We start from the raw sequence: 15,239 nt of genomic DNA, 5'->3' as shown, positions 1-15,239 counted from the left end.
AAATATGAGTATTTTAATGACTTTCACTGGAGTTTTATAAATTTTAGTATTTGAAGTTCCAAATGGCTAGTACATCCTATAACAGAAAATTTCATATGCATGCCCAGGTCTTCGGATAGACCCCACATAACGCTGCCTCTCTATATTATTGACCCAGTAGCAGCATTTTTCAATTCTTTTTTTGAAAATTTCTTCCCAATGGTGGAGGGTGTTCAACATACAGCCGAACTTGCTGTTTCTTTACTTGTCGGTTCTATAATGTAAATTATTTTCTGTGAAAATTTTGACCCTTAGGAGGAGGAACTGGAAGGAGTGGACCGATATTGTCCATCTACGAGGATATATTAATCAGATGCACCAAAAATTGCAAAGTCGGGATTAATTCAGGATTAATTGTGCGCTCGGACGGACTTGACTAGATCGACTCCAAACACACTAAAACTGACTTCGTCAAATTTTAAAGATACATGTTTTCTATGACAATTGATAGCTATGGAAAGTTAGACTTTTTAAAATATGTCTATAAGTGCCATCAATCACTATTTGAGCAGTATATGCTATAATTGTTATTGGGAACATAATATGAATAAAAATAAACAGTAAAAAATATTGCTAAGATCATAAAAATAACAAATATCGGGAGGTACAGTTATGCTGGCGTATATAGAGGGGATTGTATCCAATACGAACTTAAAAATACAACAATCAAGCAATCCATTAAAAATGCATTGTTTTATAATGGGAGAGAGAGAGAGAGAGAGAGAGAACAAGGCAATTATCTGTCAGAGAAGATGGTATCTATTTAAAACTCCAAATACCGAACTTCAAAAAATTCTCTTGAAACATTTGTCAAAAAATCATGCAATTATTGAAAAACTATTGGGCCCATGAGAAAATTCGGTTGAAAAATGTGTCTATATAATCATCCAAATACATTGGGGTAATGTTGAATTGGACTATACGAAAACGTAGACACGAAAAATTACGTTAAATAATGTGGGTGAAATCATCCAAATACCGAATATCGTAAGTATTCTATATGAGATAATGGGGAAATGTGGATCTGTCAGAAAACTTTAAGAAAATTCGGTTAAATAATGATACCAAATATTGGGAGGTACAATTATATGGGGTACAATTATATGGTTATGAAAGGTATAAAAATGTGTAGAAAATTGTCATGTCTGTTCCTGGCTATTAGGGGTTTTAACTATTTCAATTAATTAAATCAATGCTAAAAAGACTATGTAGAGCTTAATCTTCTAAAAATTATTTTATTATCCAATGAGCACAACTGTGAACGATTTTTAATTTTTTTCTACATCTTTGAAACAATATAAGCTATACATTCAGAGAAAACCTTATCGAATGTTTTTTTTCTGGTGGGGATATTTTTCAGAGAACTCTTAGATGAAACGATACTGTCTGATGTTTATTTCGTGGTTCTTTTAGAAACCCGTGTGAATATTATATTGTATCTAAAGTAGAAATCGTTTACTTCAATACTTTCAAAGTCCAAATGTTTTTATACTCTCCACCATACATAGTATGGAGGGTATATTAAGTTCGTTATTCCGTTTGTAACTCATCGAAATAATCATTTTAGACATAACAAAGTATATATATTCTTGATCAGCGTAAAATTCTAAGACGATTTAGCCCTGTCCGTCCGTCCGTCTGTTGCAATCACGCTACATTTAAAATGAATTAAGATAGGAAGGTATAATTTTGCAGATATCAGTATTTTGTCTGCAGGCAATTTATGTTCGAAGATGAGCTATATCGGTCCAAGATATCGTACAGCCCCGATACAACAGAACCCTCCGATATTCGGCATTTTGATGATTTTAGCCACTTTTTTCAATGCAGTTGTCTGAAAATTCTTACAAGAAGTTCCTTGTGAGTACTTTATCCCCTAAAAGAGAAATATCTATATAGGTCCACGATATCTTATAGCCCCCATATAAAGGAACTCCCCGACATTCGGTATTTCGATTTCAGCCAAAATTTTCAATTGAAGTGTCTTAAAAGTCCCAAAAGGAGTTCCCTGTGAGTACATTACCCCCTGAAGATAATTGTGTATATAGATCCACGATATCATATATACCCTATATAACGGTATTGCATTCGGTATTTTCATGATTTTAGCAACATTTTTCAATGCAGTTTTCTGAAAATTCTCACAAGAAGTTCCTTGTGAGTACTTTATCCCCTAAAAGAGAAATATCTATATAGGTCCACGATATCGTATAGCCCCCATATAACTGACCCCCGAAAATCGGTATTTTGATTTTAGCCAAATTTTTCAAAGTCACAAAAGGAGTTCCTTGTGAGTACATTACCCACTGAAGAGAATTGTCTACCCCTATATAACGGTTCCTCCCGATACTCGGTATTTTGATGATTTTTACGACATTATTCACCGGAATAGTTTCAAATTTCGTATATAAAGTTCAGATCAGTTACTACAGCCTGTGACACAAATTACTTATGCAGGGCCACGTCTTCGTATAATCCCCATATAAAGGTTTTCATTTAAACGATGTTTTTCCACTAATTTTTTTATTTTAAAATTTTCAAGTTTCTTCCAAATGGTGGAGGATATAAAAAAATGGTACAAAAAACTTAGCTGCTTTTTAAACTGTTAATATTGAAAATTACACATGTCGAGGCATGTATATGCCTATCCCGAAGAAAAGTTTCATGCTGGATTGAGTATTTCTAATGTTATACCAAAACATAGACATTGATTAGGACTATCCCTACAGAAAATACGGTTGAAAACTATGATTAAAACAACCAAAACACCTTAATTGTGGCGGTAACGTTATAGTGGAGTTATGATAAATGCAGACATTCTAATTTCTTTCACTTCCTCGGACCGATATAAACCATTTATTTTGGGGAAAAGAATTTCGGTGATACCACATATCCTATTCAATTCATAGTTCGGACAATGTTTTTCGTGAATGTAGTTTACCAATACCTCACAGACGACGTTTGCGGTTTCTCTTTTTTTTCAAATTGGAATTTGTCCACTTCACTCCATAAAAAGCCTTTCGTTTCATAAATACAATATTAATTTTTGTATTATATTTTTTATTTTAATATTATTGTTTTTTAATAAAAAAAAATATATAACATTGAACCTTTTAATTAAAAATTATACTCCATTCCAAGAAATTATTTTTCGTTATTTTTATATATTTTATTTAATATTTTATTTTATTTTTCTTCTTCTCTCACAAGCACATATAATTTTTTAATTCTCCAAAAAAAATCACAATTTCATTATCTGATATTTAAATTAAATTATTTATTTTTTTATTAATTTCAAAACGATTCGGCCGTTATGTTCACTTCACTTCAAATTACTTTTATCGGACTTTGCACGCAAAAAAAATCTAATCCTTCTGGCGATCGATGCAAATGTTGCGTTGGTATTAAAACTCGGTTATATAAATTTTCGATTCGTTGAGGTTTTTGCGGTAAAACATGAACGCGACCACTATATGAGGACCACAAATACGACAAAAATATCACACAAAATGTTGACGACGCAAAACGACGTCGTCGTCGTCGTCGGTGGCAAGGCGATATGGCCAAGAAAAAAAAAAAAACAAAACAAAATTGTTAATGGTTATGGTTGTGTTGTTGTTGATGTTGCAGCAGCTACTGTTGTGCCAGCAACACTTGTGAGCAACTGTTGTTGTTGGTTGGTTGGTTGACTGGTTGGTTTGTTGTTGTTGGTGGTGGTGGTGGTCTGGTATTGGTGTTAGGTTTGGTGAATAAGAAGAAGACGACTACGACGTCGTCGTCATCACTGCCACCGCCGTCGCCGTTGCCAATGATGAAGATGATGATGGTTACGATGATGCTGCTGATGGAGGTGGTTAGAAAAACGACGTATCTAGAAGAAAATGCAGAAGACGAATCAAACTGAAAAAAAAAAAAACAAAACGAAACGAAACTGAACGCCTTTACAAACATTTGGGGTTAAGGCGACAACACGCAACCATACATGTATGGCCTGGCTAGAAAAAGAATAAAACGAAGCAAGAACTGCTTAAGCTTTTAACGACAACAAAAAACAGCCATTCATATGGCAAGCGTGTGATAACAACTTACCCAAACCATGGCTGTTGCGCCCCACCAACTGCCGTACTGCTGGCTGCCTGCCTGGCATGCAGCATATTGTCATCACCATTTTTTGGATAACAGCCTCCCTCTCGCTCTCTCGGCTATCCAACTGCTGAGTTTGATGACGACAGCATTTTTAGCATAATAACGCCCCATTCATTGGATATCCTTTACGCCCGCTCGCTCGTCCGTCCAGTCATCCTTCCATACATCTGTCTGAGTATGCATAGAGATGTCTAATAGCGATACCACCAATGCCAACAACACCTTCATTTCCACTTATCAGCGGCAAGCTCTCTGCCTTGGCCGTCTGCCACCAAAAAAAGTTGGTCTCCTTCAGCATTCAAAGCAAAGGAAAAAATCTTTTCCTTCCTTGGCATTTCTTTTTTTTTTTTTTTGCGTCTTTTGACTTAACACAGAACCGCGAGAACCAGTAGCAGTGGTTTACTCTTGTGGTGTGCTCAATACCGCACCCGTAACCCAACACAGGACAACAAATATCTAGAGCTTTCTAAGAAAAAGAAAAAGTGAAAGAAAAAAAAAAACAAACCCCAAAATGATGAGTCGATATTCCAGCGCCATTATGCTCTCCCTGTTTATGAATGAGTTCGTAAACACAATTATTTGAAGGTGGCAACGAAGAGAGCGTCAGGACAATTTTCTTAAGGATTGTTTTTTCCAACGACAAAAAAAACAACAACACTCACAGCCATCACGTTAAATAACTCAAATGGTCCAGTTCCGCTAAACAACAAGGCCGAAGAAAATGATATTTGAGTGGAAAGGAAACACCACCCCCTTATGGAACGTAAAACTCATCGAGAGATGAGTAAGAATGTGTTTTTTTTTTTTTGCCTTTTGCAACTCAAACTGTCTTGAGAGAAAGCTCAATTGTGTTTTTTTCTTGACACTTTCTCACAATTTTATGTTCGAGTAAGAGAATGAGACTTTCGTGGATGGACTGAAACTGAGCTTCGTAAATTGGTCCTACGAACCAATATCATGGTCTCCTTAAATAGGATATGATGACAACATGACTGATAATTAATTATACCCCCAGCAATATGGCTAGAGAGGGTATATATTATCAAACTTGGATGGAGTTCGGAAATGGGCAGTTTCGGTTCACTTCCTCTGGTAACTCCCCCACAAAAGATCGACCATTTCAAAAAAAAAAAAAAAAATACAGAAAAAGAAAGGATAACCCGAATCCTAATATTTACATCAGCGCTAGGTCAGGTGCGAAAATGGACAGTATCAGTACACTCCATCAAATAGCTCCCCCCAAAAAAGGGTTAACAATTTGAAAAATTATGACCATTATAAAATGTAAGATGTAAGAGTCCGATTGTCTTCAAATTGCACACATCACAATATTTTTATTAACCCAAGGTCAGGTGCGAAGATCGAATAAATCGGTCCACTCCTTCCGGAACCTCCCCACAAAAGGTCAAAATTTTAAACATATTCATGAAGCTCATAAAATGCCAAATTGCGATACGATAGTTCTAAATAATGGAAAGAAGCTAAAGCTCTGATGTTGCGTTGCATATAAGTCCGCAAAAAGTGGTTTTGTAAAATTCGTGCGTTGGAAACACTGGCCATTATAAACAAAAAAGTATTTTGGAGATTTAATACCATATTTAGAGGTACACAAAATTCTAAAAGGAACCTAAAGTGGCATAGTTTTTGTAAGTGGTCGGAAAAATAAACGAAAGGTTACGAACTCAAAACACATAACTTTAAACTGCCAAATTTCAGAAGATACAGTTATTTGTGGGCTGTAAGAGAACCTGGACTTATACAGACTCGAGGGAGTAGATTCCATAACAAACTTTTAATGCCTAATTTTGTGGAATGTTGCTGAAATATTTAGAACACTAAATTTCGGGAAGAACCGTTACTAAATATTATAGCTACAGGAAAACGTGGAAAACTCCTTTCGAACTCTAAATACAGAATTTAGAGAAAAAAATCTGCAAGTAATTGTGGCATAAATTGTCAAAATACTCAATACAATGGGAATATTTGTAATTTTATTTTTTTTTACAAATTTACGGCCTACTTTCAGTTTACCTATCTCAATTAGTTCGAAATATAGCGTAACTACTTAGAATTGTACGCTGATCAAGAATATGTATATTTTGTAGGTGCTAAGGTGAAACTTTTGCACAAGCATCAGTCTTGGTATATAGGCGTGTGATAGGACAGGACATTCGTACTAAAAGGATACGAGAAGAACAAAAAATTGAATACTTTGTATTGGATATATGGAATGAGATGGAATTCTGAACATGACTTAATGGAGTGCAGGAAAGGAAAAATCAAGGTTGGAAAGTAAGTTTAATATATAAAGGTAATTTTGGAAATGTGTACTAAGTGTGCGAACTGAGGGTATACATCTGTTCTATTTTAACTTGTTGTTTTTGTATCTTGTTATACCCTCCACCATAGTATGGAGGGTATATTAAGTTTGTCATTCCGTTTGTAACACCTCGAAATATACATTTTAAACCCCACAAAGTATATATATTCTTGATCAGCATAAAATTCTATGTCGATTTAGCGATTATGGAAATCGCTCTAGCTTCCGAGTGAATTGAAGTAGGCTGATAAAATTTTACTCAGATGTGTCTTTGGTCTACAGAAATTTTGGTTTTGATATAGGGCCACGTTTAGGCATAACCTCCCTAAACTCGTTATTTTCATGAAGTTCCTAATGGGTACTACAGCCTGTTTCAGTAAATTGGCTATGCAGGTCTAGGTCTTCGTATAACCCCTATATTTTTACATTTTTTTTTAATTTTATTGAATGAAAGCAAAAAATGTGGGAAATAGGATCAAATTTTTGAATAAGTTTAGATTGGTTCGAATTGGTCACCTTTGGCAAGAATTATGGCCTTCAAACGGACAATGAAATCGTCACACGCCGCTCGAATGTTGCTCTGAGGTATTTTGGTCCATTACCGACGAAGCGCTTGCTTGGGGTGATCGACACCTTGGTATTTTTTAGTGCCAGCCTTGCTTTCCAAAATTACCCGGACACAATAGTCCAACGGATTGGTATCCGGAGATTTTGGTGGCCATTGTGGGCTGGAAATGAAGCGAGGAACCTCATTTTGTAACCATTCTTGGGTGGTGCGTGCTGCGTGCTATGGTGCTGAGTCCTGTTTGGAATGTCCAAGGTCTGCGGCCAAAATGTTTGCGTGCCCAAGGCTATAATACACCCTCCAGTATATTTTCGCGATAATATTCGGCATTAATTCTGATGCCACGTTCGATTAATACGAGCGGAGAGCGACCATAAGCTGTTATGGCGGCCCACACCATCACCATGGCCGGCGCTTGAGTTCTGGTGGCCAACCGAAGGTGCATATTTACAGCTGACCTCTTTGGCAAGTAAACACGATTATTTTGTTTGTTTACAATCTGCAGTTCGACAGTTCACCACTTTCGGCCAAGCGAAACAACTCTTTAGCTCTTTTAGCTATTTTCTTTCTGTTGCAGTTTAAGTTCTTGCACTTTTTGGAATTTCAATGGCTTTACCCCGAGCTCATTTTTCAATATTTGTCGAATGGAATATTGCAATATGTTCAGCTCACGAGCCATTTTTCGGCCACTGCGACGCGGGTTTCGATTAAGTCGCTTCTTTACTTTTCGAACCAGTTTTACTGATGTTGCTGTTTTCTTCTTATTTACATTTAAATGCTGGAGTACTCTAACGATAGCCACTTGTGGTTGTGGTTTTCCAGTCAAATATAAAGAAATCACACTATCACGCTTGAATTCCATCACGAATAACTTTTTTCTGGAAAATTCTCACCAAAATGCTTTTGTACGTTTGTAAACAATATAATGAGCTGTCACTGGAATAATTTTAATAGCTGTCGGAAGAGTGGCTTAGAAATGACAGCAGTCTGAAGTTGATTGTAGTTTTTTTCATATCACCCTATAGATTAAATGTAAACAAACCGTTAGGAATAAAGACCATCAGGGCTACATTTCAGAAAAATAGCAGCAAGTGATTTAAAAAAATTCGATATTTATAATTTCTAAATCTTAAAGAATTTCTCCAATAATATTGGAAATTTTAAGTAATTTTGTATAGAAGGGTATCTACTCTTTCCTTTTTTTGTGTTTGAAAATGTTAATATAACATTTATAAAAATCCCGCCAGGATAGAGTTAATTGTTTTTTTTTTTTTTTTTTAATTCCACACTTTGAGTAAAATGCTTATCCTGTACTATAACATTTAAATTCCTTCGTACGAGAAAACTCAAGGGTCAGACTCGGAATTATCCTAAAACAAATCTTTTCAAATAAGTTTGGTAAGTTTTGTTACATTTTAGTACAGGTTCTTGTCTGAACTCGATTTGTGTAAAAAAAAATAATCTCAAAACGTTCCAAACTCAAATATATGAGCCCATAGCAAAATATCTCCTTTCCCCCGACTTGGGATTCAAAGGTTCTGGTACAAAGAGAGGGTTCTCTTTTTTCTTCCCAATAATAATATACTCCTTGTTGTTCTTGTCTTATGCTCAGATTGTCTCAACTCAAATTTATGACTAAAAACCAAAAAATATCCCCATACCTCCCCCTGTGAAGGACAATATGCCTGCAATATTAAAAGGGGATCCCATCTTCCTTCCCATATCCCAATGTTTCTCCTGGCCCGCCTTAGTTATTTATTCCTATATTTTTGTTTGTCACTCAAAAATATTCTTCCCTTCTTTCTTTCCCGTTCCGGAACCATCCAACATTTGTGGGAGTTAAGTTTTATCCTTACTTCTCCTTGGTTCCTTACTCTCCTTTGTTCCTTTTTTGTCCCTTAAGAAAAAGCATGAGACTTTTTTCGTGGAATAAAAACATCCTTAGAGATATTCCTTCCCCTCTTCCTTATATCCCCTCTTTCTTTTAGCTCTCAACATATATTTGACTCATTGGGCTACAACTTAGATTGACAACTCAAAATTGCATTCCTGCTGCGGCGCGATATTAAAAAAAATTTCCTTAACTCCCCTTCCCATTTTACGAACAAAATACAGCATCCACTTTACCATTCCCTTTCCCGATTTCCCAATGTTTTTTTTTTTTTTTTTTTTTTTTTCTCGCTTCAGCCAGCTCTATTTGATTTGAGTGGAGTCGTTATTAAAAGGCACTCTAAGGGTGGCAAAAAATTTTTAGAAGGAGCAGAGTAAGGATGTGAGAATTAAAAAAAAAGATATTGGAAATGCTTTATGAAGAAATTCGTAAGAAATAATAACACCCACCCACCTTTGAAAATGGGATGAGGAGAGAAATAAATTGTATATATGGCACAGAGAGCGAAGACTGTCTTTTTTCGTATTTTGAGTTGTATTTAGAGTAGCATACCTCAAGGAGTTATTTTTTTTCCAAGAAGAGTAGTTTGCAAAAAAAATCTTAACCTCAAGATAAGAAAACCCCAAAAGCCTCAAATAGCGGTGGTGAAAAATTCAAAAAGAAAAAAAACTTGCAAGGATATTTCCAGCTTGCGCTCCTTCTTCTTCTTCTTTGCTTAAATCTTTGTTATTGGAATCCTGGCATTTTCATTGTATGCGTTCTCTGCTCGCCCCTATACAATTTGTGGCTAACATTTGTGGCTAAAGACAACCCATTATATTGTTGTTTCAGCCAACTATGTTATTGGTTAGCCCCAATAAATTTTTGTTGTAGATTTTTTTTGGCAAATAACAGAAGACAAGGACCTTTAAGTAGGAGGTCCTTGCTTGAAACGAGCAGAAAAAAAAATATAGAGAAATAAAACAAATGCACATCATTTGTCATAGACAGCTATTAATAAACCACATGGGTAAGGCGGAGTCTGATTTAGGATCGAACAAGAGCAACCCTCCTCTGCAAGAATGTCATCTCCAAAAACACCACCGACGCCACCACTACTACCCCAGCAGACACCTATTTCATCATAACTCACAAAGTATGGGCCAACCACCAAAGGTGGTGGCTCTGGTGGTGGTGGTGGTTTTGTGGTTTTATAATCAAAACCACAAGAATTTATAACACATTTTGTGGTTACAAATCCTCACACACACACATACACTGACACAATCTCAAATAACCAATGGCAGAGGTCCTTGGAAAAATTTGAACATAAAATGGCCTTCTTATCTCAAAACATCCACTTACTTTTGGCAAACCCTAACGGCAGTCGTGTTTTTGGTCATCGGCTTAATTAAATTCTTTCAATTTATTTTTTTTTAATTTCAATTTCCACTCTTCCCCCTCCCATCTGCCACCAAAACTTTGCTCTGGCTCCAGGTTATTTATAAACATTTTTCGCCATAATTCTTCAAATGTCTTCTTTTTAATTTGTTTTCCCTTCTACAGTTTTTCTTAATTTCATTTTCCCTACCATTGTTGTTGTTATTGGAACTGCTGCTACTCGGTCCGTAGGTCCTTGGATCCTTGGATCCAAGGAGCAAAAACAGCAACAACAACAAAATACAAACTCATTGCGGCTAAACGCGAATGGTCTCCCACTGACAACGTTTCGTGGTCCACCAAAAATATGCTAAAATGTATACCAACCAATCTTCGCAGACAACATTTTAACTCCCCTTACTTACTCGGGACCTTCTTCCGAGCACCTAGCCCTATATACATTGCGTTTATTAAAAAAATGATTTGCTTTAAGTATATAAAACTTGATGTATATACAACTGAGATTTATTAGTTTCTTCCAGTAAACAAGGACCCATAGCAAATGTATAACCTCCTTAGCTGAAAAATATCTGCGCCATCGCATTGGAAATTGTGCTTCAAATTTTTTATTTTCTTTTTTTTCTCATTTCTTCATGGCCAGCGTTTAGGCATTTCCTTGGCAAAATTTTCTGCTTCTCGCCACGGCGAAACATTTTCTTCAATTGCCGTCGGAAAAGAAGCAAATAGGACTGGGACAATTTTTTTTTAAAAAAGCAATTGCATTTCTGAAGGATTAAAAGGAATTCTATATTATTTCAAAGTGATATAAAAGAAGGTTTTTAAGGATATTATACTATAGAATAAAGTGAATTTTAAAAGAATATTTTTTAAAAACTAACCGGTCAGCAAACATGGATTGAATATTTGAATATTTTTCCAAGGACTCACTAAGCTATAAGTGTGAATATTTCTCATGGATTTTCAGAGCTGTAAATGTCGATTTTTTAAAAAGGACTAACACTTTTTAATTAGTAACACAGATATAAAGATAGATTTTAATTTATTTATTTGTTTATTATTATTATTATTATTTTATTTTATTTATTTATTTATTTTTTTTTTTTTTTTTTTTTTTTTTTTTTTTGAAGGACCAACTGTGCCATGAGAGTGTTTTTTTTTTTTAATATTTTCAAAGATCCACATAGCTATAAACGTAAACTTTTTTTATAATATTTTTGTAAGGATTTTTGTAACCTGAATTTTATTGAAAATATTTTTTAAAACTATAGACTTGGATTTTTTAAAAATAGTTTTTCAAGGATTCGCAGAACTAGAAATTTGATTTTTTTAAATATTTTTTTTAATTCGTTTTTTTTCCAACAACCATTTTTCGAAGGATAAGCAGAGCTATAAAGTTGAATATTTATTTCTTTCCAGGACTACCAACCATCAACAGTTATTTTTAAGAGCATTTTTGTAAGGACTAACAGGACTTTAGGACTTTAAATATTTGTTTAAGTACTAGCCAAACTATAAACTATGATTTTATAAGCAGAAGTTTTAAACGTTGATTTTTTTAAAAATATTTTTTCAAGGACCTACATATCAATAAACGTGGATTTTTTAAAAATATTTTTTCAAGGATCCACAGAGCTATAGACGTGGATTTTTAAAAATATTTTTTTCAAGGACCCACTGAGCAATAAACGTGGATTTTTTAAAAATATTTTTTCAAGGACCCACCAAGCAATAAACGTGGATTTTTAAAAATATTTTTTCAAGGACCCACCAAGCAATAAACGTGGATTTTTAAAAATATTTTTTCAAGGACCCACCAACCAATAAACGTGGATTTTTAAAAATATTTTTTCAAGGACCCACCAAGCAATAAACGTGGATTTTTAAAAATATTTTTTCAAGGACCCACCAACCAATAAACGTGGATTTTTAAAAATATTTTTTCAAGGACCCACCAAGCAATAAACGTGGATTTTTTAAAAAAAATTTAAGGATTATCAGAGCCATAAACGTCGATATTTTAAAAATATTTCTTCAAGGATTATTAAAGCCATAAACGTGGATTTTTTAAAAATATTTTTTTAAGGATTATAAAAGCCATAGACGAGGATTTTTTTAAAATATTCTTTCAAGGATTATTAAAGCCATAGACGTGGATTTTTTAAAAAATATTCTTTCAAGGATTATCAAAGCCATAAACGTGGATATCTTAAAAATATTTATTCAAGGATTATAAAATATGTATTTCAAGTACCCAATATTTCTTCAAGGATTATAAAATATATTTTTCAAGAACCCACAGAATAAAATAACGTGTATTTTTTAAAAATGTCTCTTCAAGGATCCAGAAAAGATTTCTTAAAAATATTTTTCAAGGACTTATTAAAAATTATTTTAAGGACCCACTTGTTTTTTTTTGAAATATTTTTTCAAGGACCCACAGGAGTAGCAGGCATTAATTATTTAAACATATAAGGACTACAATTTTTTTAATAAACTAGGTTTTTTCAAAATATTTTTTCAAAGACCATCCAAGCTATAACGTGGATTTCTACAAATATTTTTTCAATTATTAGAAGAGCCGACAGAACTGTAAACGCGAGCTTCCAAAAATGTACCACACATACCAACAGAGCCACAAACCTGTATTTTTAATAACTTAATTTTTAAAGTGTTTTAATATTTTTGATTCCATTTATAACTCATAGAAGTGATCTATTTAGGCCCGAAAAAATCATCAGCGTAAAATTCTTATCCGATATAGTTATGTCTGTCCGTCTGATGTAATCACGCTATCTTCCGAAGGAATTGAGATAAGTACAAATTCTGAAATTTGACACCCATGTGTTTTGGATCCGGACCTAGACCAAGTTCGAAGATGGGCTATATCGGCCATCTTCTTTGTATAGCCCCCATTTAACAATACCCCTACATTCTAAGCATTTTGACGACTTTCGGTGACATTCGGCACATTTTTCAACGGATTTTTCTGGAATTTCGTATTTGAAGGTTGCTACGGATTCCTATCCAGCTTGCAAAAATTCAAAAGTTAATATAGATGCACATTGTGGTATATCTCCCATATAACGGTACCATATTCGGGGTTCCGATGATTTTTCCCATTTTTTTTTTTTTTTTTTTTTTTGAAAATTGTCTGAAGTTTTTTGTATTTGAAGTTTCTATCTGATTTAAAAATTGTCGACATAGGTCCTTATTTTGACTTTGCGTATAAAAGCGCGCTCATCACTTTTTGAAGTATTTTAAAAATCGAAAAATTAAGTGAAATATTGCTGAATCTGCAACAACGTTTTTTTTTTACTTCGAAAAGGCTACATATGTGTACTAGCTGAACACTTTGAACTGACATTTATGAATGTAATTTATCTTACAGTGGTTCACAACATGCATTAGCCAGCAAAAAAGTGATTAAGGAATCTGTCATTTTAAAAAAATTTAACCAAAGAAAGTTTTAACTCTTAAATAACATGAATTGTATCGTATATGTGTGTGCATGTATGTTATGTCACATAAAAAGTTGTGACAGGTGTCAAATATCAAAGTGATAATGAAATTTTATAAAAAAAAAGTGTTAGAATTAACAAATTTAAGACGAAGACAAATTATCAGTCCATGTTTTGCTCTCAAAAAAAAATTAGAATGGCAACAAAATCGCATTAAAAATTCCTATAATGGTAGGACTTATATCCGTTGGAAAGGAAGTAATCAATTGAACGAGGTAGGTATATAAGTTTTAAATATGTTAGATTTATTAAAAAAAGTTAACAATTAGTGATGAACAATGTGATTTTTGGAGGAATCATCACTTTTGATATCGTCCTGCTTTTTAGGAATATAAACAAACGTGTTGCATGTAATTCGTTGGAAACGCGGCGGAATTTTCAAAATGTCGAAAACCCTGCCCATTGAAATTTTAAAATACTAAATTACCCCTTCAAATTTCGAACCTTTCGAATTGTAACTTACATGGTCACTTTGATATTCATCATTTAATTCAAGGGCCTTCATATGGTCTCTCTCTCTCTTTGGGAATAAATAGAACGGCGTTCTGCCTCCCTGGGTAGTAAAATTGGGTATTTTTTTCTTTATTTTTTTATTTCATTACTAACATTCCAAGGGCCCGCTATTTCGTCAGCATCTTCGAATTTTAGATTCGTTGTGACCTCTATATCAAATTTTGGGATTACAAATCTATACATTGACTCAATACCAAATATAGTAACATTTAGTACTTATTGTACAATCGTAGTACACTTTTCCAAAACCACCTCTATAACCCAATTCCAGATACCTTAATATCAAATTTCGGAATTCCAGCTCTGTCCCTTCCCCCCAATACCAAATTTAGTACCATCTAGTACTCTTTGTACAAATATCGAATACATTTCCTGACCACTGCCAAATTTCTCTTACAGATATCACTAGTAGAGGTACACGTTTCTGAAACCATCCCCAGATCTCAATTCCAGGACTTCACTATCAAATTTGAAGATTCCAGAACTAGCCCTTCACAAAATACCAAATTTAGTACCATTCCTTACTTTTCGTACAATTATCGTGCATTTCCGTAACCGCCATTCTTCTCTCCACCCTAGACAACAACAATGATAGATCTATTGCTTCATGCAATACCATTTTAGTACTATTTAGTTCTTTTCGTACAATTATAGTATACATTTCCAACACAACCTCCATATCTCAATTTCAGATACCAACACAGACCTCAATATCAAATTCCAGCCCTACTCCTTAACCCAATACCAAATTTAGTACCATTTTGTACTTTTTGTACATATACAAACACAGATACCTTCAGTAATCTAAATATCAGTCTCCAGAATTTTATCTCTTCCCTTAAGCTAATACCAAATTTAGTACTATAC

General features: G+C 34.1%; 1 long non-coding RNA gene across 1 annotated transcript; it reads right to left on the bottom strand.

The window, feature by feature from the left end:
• Positions 1-3,286: 3,286 nt before the first annotated feature.
• LOC131802161 (uncharacterized) lies at positions 3,287-4,525 on the bottom strand. The gene is made up of 2 exons (XR_009342065.1): positions 4,129-4,525; positions 3,287-4,034 (listed from the first exon to the last, which is right to left on the bottom strand). It is a non-coding gene; the product is annotated as an uncharacterized LOC131802161 (long non-coding RNA).
• Positions 4,526-15,239: the final 10,714 nt, after the last annotated feature.

This window comes from Musca domestica, unplaced genomic scaffold (genome assembly GCF_030504385.1).
Source record: "Musca domestica strain aabys unplaced genomic scaffold, Musca_domestica.polishedcontigs.V.1.1 2, whole genome shotgun sequence".
Classification (NCBI taxonomy): Eukaryota; Metazoa; Arthropoda; class Insecta; order Diptera; family Muscidae; genus Musca; species Musca domestica.
This window is presented reverse-complemented; position numbering and strand designations above follow the sequence as displayed.